General features: G+C 46.6%; 1 protein-coding gene across 3 annotated transcripts in view; it reads right to left on the reverse strand.

Annotated features, from left to right (window-relative positions):
• LOC137630146 (uncharacterized) overlaps window positions 1–7,509 on the reverse strand; it is a 248,561-nt gene extending 241,052 nt beyond the window's left edge. For 2 of the 3 annotated variants that reach the window (XM_068361602.1, XM_068361601.1), the window contains exon 1: window positions 7,380–7,509. The gene's annotated coding sequence lies outside the window, so the exon portion shown is untranslated. The remainder of the gene's footprint in view (window positions 1–7,379) is intronic. The other variant, XM_068361603.1, reaches the window with a different exon arrangement.
• Window positions 7,510–8,596: the final 1,087 nt, after the last annotated feature.

Genomic DNA, 8,596 nt, shown 5'->3' on the forward strand with positions numbered 1-8,596 from the left:
CCGATTTGCAAGTTGAAATCGTATTGGCTGCTAATCCCTGTCCATGAAGGTGAATGAAGAAGGACATGCAGAAATCAATTTCTTTAGGATTTTTTGTCTTGACGAAAGAGACCCATTTTCTCCAAGATGATTCGCATTGCCATCTTGTGGATTCGGTCTTGTATTCCTCGAGGAAGTCTAGACTTTTCTTTGAGATCCGAAACCTCTTCTTTGCGGCTAGGGAGAGAAAATCATGAGATGAAGGTCCTTGATTTTCGATGATGAAGCGAAGACAGTCGACTTCTGTACTTGTTGGGAGAGAACTGGGCCCGGGAGAGGGATCAGCTTGGGCTGCAGCTCCAGGACCAGGGGGTACCAGTTGCTCCGGGGCCACTTGGGAGCCACTAGGGCCGCTGTCCCTTTGAAGGTTCTTAGCTTGGAGAGGACTTTCAGCAGAAGGTTGGTGGGAGGGAACAGGTAGATCTTGGACCATCTGTTCCAGTCCAGTGACATGGCATCCACTGCTTCTGCCTTGGGGTCCTCGTACGGGGCCACATACCGAGGAAGTTGATTGTTGTCGCTCGTTGCGAAGAGATCTATCTGAAGTTCTGGGACTTGGTGAGAGATGAAGGAGAATGATCTTGCGTCTAGAGACCATTCCGACTCTATCGGGTTTGTTCGAGATAGAGCATCCGCTGTCACGTTGCGGAATCCTTGTAGGTGAACTGCAGACAGGTGCCATTTCTTCTTCTCTGCCAGACGGAAGATTGGGAGAAGCACCTGATTTATCTGGGGCGATCTTGAGCCTTGGCGATTGAGACATCGAACTACCACAGAGTTGTCTAGGGTTAGACGAATGTGGATCGAGGGAGGCGGGGATAGTTTCTTCAGAGTTAGAAGGACCGCCATGGCCTCCAAGATGTTGATGTGGAACGTCTTGAACAGGGGAGACCAAGTGCCTTGAGCCTGTTTTTGGTGGGAGTGACCTCCCCAACCCTCCAGCGAAGCGTCCATGTGGATGTTGAGTGATGGAGGTGGGTGTTGAAGAGGAATGGACCTTTTCAGGGCCTTTGCTTCCGACCACGGCTTGAGGAGAAGTCGAAGTCTGTTTGGGAGCCGTCTCTTGAGGTCTCTTCGAGCGATGGATGCAGAACGTCTCCAGACTCCCGCGGCATCCTTTAGCTGTGCACGAAGCACTGGGTTTGTTACTGAGGCGAACTGTAGAGAGCCTAGAACTCGTTCCTGCTGGCGTCTTGAGATCCGTTTGGATTTCAGTAGTCGCTTGACAGACCCTGCTATTTCCTTCCTTTTCTTCTGGGGGATGTAAAGGCGGTGTGACGGAAGGTTCCATTGGATTCCTAACCACTGGAACTTCTGAGCTGGAGAGAGGCGAGATTTCTTCTCGTTTATCTTGAATCCCAGGTGTTCTAGGTACTGGGTGACTTTGCTGCAGGATTTTACACAATCCTCGGGCGATGGAGCCCAAACTAGCCAATCGTCGAGGTAGGCCATCACCTGGACGTTTCGGAGGCGGAGCTGTTGTACTATGGCGTCCGCCAGCTTTGTGAAGATCCGAGGGGCCACACTGAGGCCGAAGGGCATGGCCCTGAAGGCGTAGCTTTTCCTTTGGAGTCGAAATCCTAGGTAGGAGGAAGCGTGATGGTTCATTGGAACGTGCCAGTAGGCATCCGCCAGGTCTATGGAGACCGTGTAAGAACCTCGAGGCAGAAGGGTCCTTATTTGTTGAAGAGTCAGCATCTTGAACTTGTCGTTCGCTATGAACTTGTTGAGGGGGGATAAGTCCAGAATGACTCTGAGTTTGTCGGAGTCTTTCTTGGGGACACAAAACAGTCTTCCTTGGAACCTGGTGGACTTTACCTTCCTTATCACCTTCTTGTTCAAGAGATCTAGGACATATTCTTCCAAAAGGGGGGTTGATTGTTGGAAGAACTGCTGGAATGTTGGGGGTGGTTGAGTCCAATTCCAGCCTAGCCCCTTCTTGACGATGCTGTGTGCCCAGGGATCGAAGGTCCAACGATCCTGGAATTGGCGGAGGCTTCCTCCCACCGGAAGCACTTCATTGCTTCTGGTGTCCCGAGGGCTTGCTGCCTCGGCCGCTAGCTCCCTTTCCTCCTCTGCCTCTGGAAGGACGGCGAGACGCGTCTCTGCCTGCACCTCTGTTTGAGCCTCTACCTTTGGGACGAAAGGTAGTCGTCTGTTGCTCGAAAGCAGGGGTGAAAACCGGTGACTGTGACAATACCGGTTGGGTGACCAGTTGAAAGGTCTGTTGTGGCTGAGCTGCCACTTGGGAGGTAGCGGGTCCCGGAAACTGACGTCTTGGCTGACGTTGCTGGGGTTTCTGTTTTGAAGCTTTCCTCTTAGGTTGAGGTCCGTCGTCCTGAGAGGATTTTCTCTTCTTTGACATGCCCCACTTGTGGAGAAGGTTCCTATTCTCCGTGGCGGCTTTGTCAGTGATCTCCTTCACAAGGTCAGAAGGAAAGAGGTGTTTGCCCCAGATGTTGGAGGAAATCAGCCTCCGGGGTTCGTGTTTCACAGTGGCACCTGCGAACACGAATTCACGACAGGCTCTCCGAGCCTTCATGAAGTGGTACATGTCCTTCATCAGGGTTGCCATGTGGGATTTGGCAAGTACCATGTAGTGGTCTGGTACTCTGGTGTCACAGGCCATAATTTCAAGTTGGACTTGGTGGGACATGGATGCTGCGAGCCTCTCCTTCGTATCTTGTTCCCGACGAAGGAGGTGATCGTTAAGTTTCGGGAGGTCTTCATTAAACTGACGTCCGGCGACGTCAGGATCTAGCTTTCCCACGACGAAAGTATGCTGGATGTCCTTCCAGTGTCGGGCGTCAGGGGGAGTAACTATGGAGAAGGGTCTGCACTCCTCCAGTGCAGGGCAGGCTTTTCCCTCTTCCACAGCTTTAAGGCACGCAGCGAAGGCCTTTTCCATGAATGGAAGTACTGCATCTTCAGGTGCGACGTAGGTAGGGTGCTTCTTGCTCAGGGCCGGAAGCTTAGAGCAGGTAAAACCCCTACTTTTGAACGTGTTGGCTAGCATAGCCTGCGCCTTCGCGAGATCGAACACTATCTCTTCTTTCGGTTCGGTCTCTTCTTTAGAGGCAGGTTCAGAGCGAAGTCGGACGTAACAGTCCGGGAAGGCCTCAAAATTTGGGAAGAATTCCACATCTTCCAGGGGGACCGAGCCGATCTTGTCGCTGACAAAGATTCTGCCGGTCGCTATCACCATATGCTCAGCATACCTCCATGGGTTGGCATGAGAGCAAGCGGGGAGATCCTTAACCGAGATCTTCTTCGGTTCTTTGGATCCTATCATGGACCTGATGAACTCCTGATTCTCCTTCAGCTTGTCGTCCATGACGGCTTTAATCAACCGGAGCATTTCTTGGGTGGATGATAAGGGTTCCGGGGTCGTGGAGGTAGACGGGAGAGACACTTCCGTCGGTGTAGGAGTAGGGGCGGTGATGGAAGGAGGAGCGACCTCTTGCTCCGACTCGGCGTATTACACCTGGTCTTCATCATCTTCAGCTCCTTGAGCCATAAGGGTCTTCTCCGTACCCTCCGAGACATCCGACATGTGTTCGTCATCATCGGAATCTAGGCGGCACTCGTGCATGGACTGGGCCATGACTACATCAGGTTCCACCGTAATTTGGACAGTGGGGATCAAATCCTTGGGCACCACAGAATCAGGGGAGGCCTTTGGGAACAGAAGTGACCTCAATTCTTCAGTGGCCAGGTACGGTCCGGTGGCATTCTTCTGGAAGCCACGCACCCATTTGCGTAGCTTCTCTCGAGCAATGTCCCTGACCTCCGCTGAGGGAGGGTTATGGAAGCCATCAGCTATGTGAGCCTGGCAGACCGTACAGTTCAGCAGGTCCCAGAATTTCAAATCCCCTTTCTTGTTAGCACAAGGGGCGCGAGTCCTGCAAGCCGTATGCCCGTAGAAGTGCGGGCGTTTCATAGCGCAGAAGTCGAAGTCACACTTCATCTGCTCCTCCTGTGGAAGAAAGAGAAAATGAGTATGGGGGGAGTCATAAGAATGGCTCTTAAGCTAAGTTAACATTAATCATTAATTTTAACTTGATAAAGGGTGTGATGCACAGAGATTGAAATAGTAAAGAAAACATACTCCATGCATCCCGCCCGGCTGGCTACCGCAAGCTTTATCCTTGGATAATCTGAGATGGCCGAAGGCACAGGATAGTATTCCTTAGAAGTCCATAGGGCAATGGAATTCCATGGAAATTGCCAAGGATAAGTTTGGGACCGAGGCCACTCAGTCCTAAATTAAGGGGCTAAAGGGTCCCCTAGGGTAACTGCTTCCGGGGACCAGCCGCGCTAAGATACACGCAGCATGCTGGAAATCTGAAGAATGCAAAGGGACAGCATGATTACCAATAGAACAGTACCAAGGTACTGATCCAATAGTGTAAACAGGCCATCTGTTTGCAGTGTAGGGCTATCAGTATTCATATGATAGCTAGTGGAAGGGGGTGCAAGTAGTCTTGACGCCTCCGGGGGGTTCCGGCGGGGGTTCCGGCAAACCTCCGGCACGCCGGAGGCCGCTCCAGCAGAGTTTCTGGCACTAGGACAGACAATATATAAGTCAGGAGTAATACCAGGGTGGCGGAGGGAGCGGCGGCTCCGGCAGTCGGAGGATGCCAGATTGGTGACAGGGACAAGGATGGTTATAGCGGAACCAGGTTGCCGGCAGTGGATGCCGGAACTCCGGTGGCCGACCGGCAGGCGGACGGCGAAGCTATGAGGAAGGAGGAGAGCCATCGGCAGGAAGCCGGCGGCAGTCGGCAGTCCCCCGGCACACGGGGGGCTGGCGGCCATGAGGGTAAGGGGAGAGTCACCAAGGTAGGAGGTGGGTATCGCCGACAGTGGAGGCGGCAAGGGACTGGCACCCGGATAGTGAAAGAGACAGGGGGAGGGATGTAAGAAGTCCAGTCATGGACTCCCAGACATCCCCCCCTGAGAGGGTGTACCCATGATAGAGGCTGGCTCTATCACCCAGAAGCAGGGGTCTCAGAGGACCGGGAGCTAGGGTAGCCCAAAGGAGGGCTAGGGGACACCCAAAGAGGGGGAGACCTCTACATACAGAACACATCCAGTGGCTAACCCCATAGGACACTATGAAGGGTATATGTACCAGAGCGGACTGCACATAAAAGCTCAAGGTAGCCCTATCACTCCACCCTAAGGAGAGTTGTAGGACAGGGGACAGATGGGTATAGACTAACCTAAGTGTAGGCTAGACTATACAAGAGATAGGTGGGGAGGGGAGAAGAGAAGAGTCTTCCATGGAAGGGGTTCTGTACCAGAGTGGCCACTAGGAAAGGGAGGACACTCCCTAACCTAAGATAAGGCAGCCTGGCTGAAATGGTGCATGGGTACAGTTTCAGCACGGAACAGAATAACCTTTCCAAAACCTAACCTAGAGCAGGGCTAAGAGCCCTGAACTAGGAAGGATAGAAGATATATCGCTATCGCAGGACAGTCATAGACTAGTCCTAGCCATAGAGGAAGGGCTAGCCGTTCCTCACTCTCAGACGCAACCCTAAGGGGGGTTCATTCCCTTAGGGAGGACTGAGAGGCGATAATATACTCCGTTAGGCGCTTGATCCCTTTACGTAGTAAGGGAAGCAAGGCTAAACAAGAGGGAATGCCAAGGGCAGGGGGATGAAGGAAGCATATAGGGGTCCTACAAGTAGGTTAGGTTAGGAAGGGACACTAACTAACCTATCCCCTATATGGTCCCTGAAGGCGAAAACACTTGCATCACAGTCAAAAGTATTGTAAAATAATGCCACTATCTTCATAACTTAGCCTAGGATCACTAATAAAATCATGCATGAACACTGATATATAGGCACTCTGGCCTGGGGGCTATAGTAGCCGACTGGTATGAGGTCAATCGATGACCGATAAAAAAGTGTCAAAACACGATATAAAAGTTCCTAGCTATGAAGACTAAATAAACTAATGTTATCGATTAGTAAATGAGGCCGGAAGCGTTGTTGTGGCTAACTAAATAAGGCATGCATAACAACAACGACGCCATAAAATGGCGGGTCTGGTAGAGGCACAGCTCTGCCACAAAACAACAAATATCTCGGAAAGTAATATTTACTTTACGGTCAGAGCTTAACTAAACAATACTGGAACCTTGTACTCAACTTTCCAGAAGAAGGCGAGGCCGAAGGTAGCGACATAATGGAGATGCAAAGCGATAAGTAAAGCACAGGGAAAATCCGTCTAAGTAGGGCGAGCTACTGAACAAAGGATGAAGACGGACGTGACGTCATTTAAGCAATGGCGCCCGTTTGTTTACGTCTCGAGTACCAAAAGTAGCCACGAATGAGATTAGCTATGGAACGGCTCCCAGCTATTCTCCGACTTTACACACCGAAGCATTATCTCTGTTCGGGGTGTAGATAGCTATGTGGCGCGTTAATACATGCGTCCCCTGTTGATATACGATGTCTTAAAGGGAAACCTTTAGGATACTCGCTCCAGAAGTTAGAATTCTGTGATAACCTGTGGTTAAATTCTCTGGGAATATCTTAGTAGTTATTTACCCAAGGAAGCTACCAAAAAGGAACCTTCCATCAGGACGCCATGGCTTGAGCCCAAAAATACTGTATATATATTTATAAATTTATATTTCTATATATATATATATATATATAAATATAATACATATATACAATATATATACACACACACACACACATATATATATATATAATACACGTGTCGGTAATTTTAGTCTTCTGGAAGCGTTTTAAACGTTATAGATGCATTCTGAGTCATTTTCGAAGGCAACGGGCATTTCTTATATTAAAAAGTTATTTTTAGTATTAAAGTTTTCCCCGTTCATAACTATAATATACCAGATCAAGGGCTCCATTTTTGACAGGGAAAAAGAGTCCCGTGCAGAAAAGAAATAGATAGATTAGTGTGCCTTAGTGCACCCTCAAGAAAGATAATTCTAACTCAAGACAGTAGAAGACTAAGGGTACACAGGCAGCAGGCTATAACACTAAGACTAGAGAACAAAGGTTTGATTTTGGAGTGTCCTCTCCTAAAAGCGATGCTTACCACAACTAGGGTCTCATCTACCCTTACCAAGTGGAAAGTATCCACTGAATAATTTCAGAGCATTAGTTAACCTTTTGAGTGACGGCACTTGATACTTGAAATGCCTAAGAACGTATACGACAAACAGATTTTGTAGGTCCCGTTGGCCCAGGGTTCCCTTGTGTGATTGGACCAGGAGAACAATGTAATGTAATAACTACAAACTAACCGTTTATATGAGGCTTTTCTTGACGTAGAAAAAGATCATACATTACCTGAGTGATGTGATGACTTTAATTATGCACATTTATCGAGAATTATTGCGGTAACCGGGATGAAATTATATTCACACACTTAAAATAAGGAGTTACTTTAGCTGCGAGACTCTGCAACACCTGTTTTGTTGGTAACGGTTTGTGGCTATGCCAAAAAAAAAAAAAAAAAAAAAAAAAAAAAAAAAAAAAAATCAAGAAAAAGTAGAATAATTTTGATATTATGTTAATGGAAAATTTCATTGATGAAATTTTAATATAATTTAAATGTTTTATAGAAATAAAATGAAATTTTATCAGTCTGTACTTTGTGGTTATGACAAAAACATCTTTTTTAAGGAAAAGTAGAATAATGTTAATTTTATATACAGAACTATATTAATTGAAAATTGTATGGGTGAAATGTTGATATAATTCAAGTTTTATAAAAATGTAAAAAGGAAATTTTATTACAATTTCTGATTCTGCCAATAATATTCAGCAAACATTTGTGACATTTTGCAGAATAATGTTCATTTTATTTACAGAAGTATGTTAATTAAACATTACATTGATGAAATGGTAATATAATTTAGATGTTTTATAAAAATAAAAGGAAATTTACAAGTCCTGACTGCCAATAATATTCAGCAAACATTTGTGGCGTTTTGTGTGATAAATTGTATAACTATATTAATGGAAAATTACATTGACGAAATTTTGATATAATTTGAACTTTTTATAAAAAATAAACGGAAATTTTATTACGATTCCTGACCCTGCCAATAATATTTAGCAAACATTTGTTGCATTTTGTGTGTTAAATTGTTAAACGTAACGTTACTTAAGTAGTCAAACTCAAACTCGTCACACAAAATCCTATTAAGTTAACTATTTCCGGTGATAATGAGTGGTGTTGTGATTTAAAGTATATTTTCCGTATTATTTAGCTTCTTGGAGCCCAGCAATTTAACTTGTGAATTTTATAAATGTGTGAAATGGCGGTGACGTCTACCCAACAATGTAAAGTAAGTAGGCCTACCTGCTGAATTGTCTAGGCTTATTGCAAGCCCAGTTTTAGTATTTACTGTAGTTGTAGTGTATGTAATGAGCTCTCCGATTATTTACAATTGATTTTTGTGTAAATTTCCTGACTTTATGGCCAATTCGTAAATGTAATCAAATTTGCTTCGCTTGCCTATCCTAAGGAGACTAAATACAGTAGGCCTAGGCGCAGATGA

The sequence above is a fragment of the Palaemon carinicauda genome, chromosome 38, assembly GCF_036898095.1.
Source record: "Palaemon carinicauda isolate YSFRI2023 chromosome 38, ASM3689809v2, whole genome shotgun sequence".
Taxonomy (NCBI): Eukaryota; Metazoa; Arthropoda; class Malacostraca; order Decapoda; family Palaemonidae; genus Palaemon; species Palaemon carinicauda.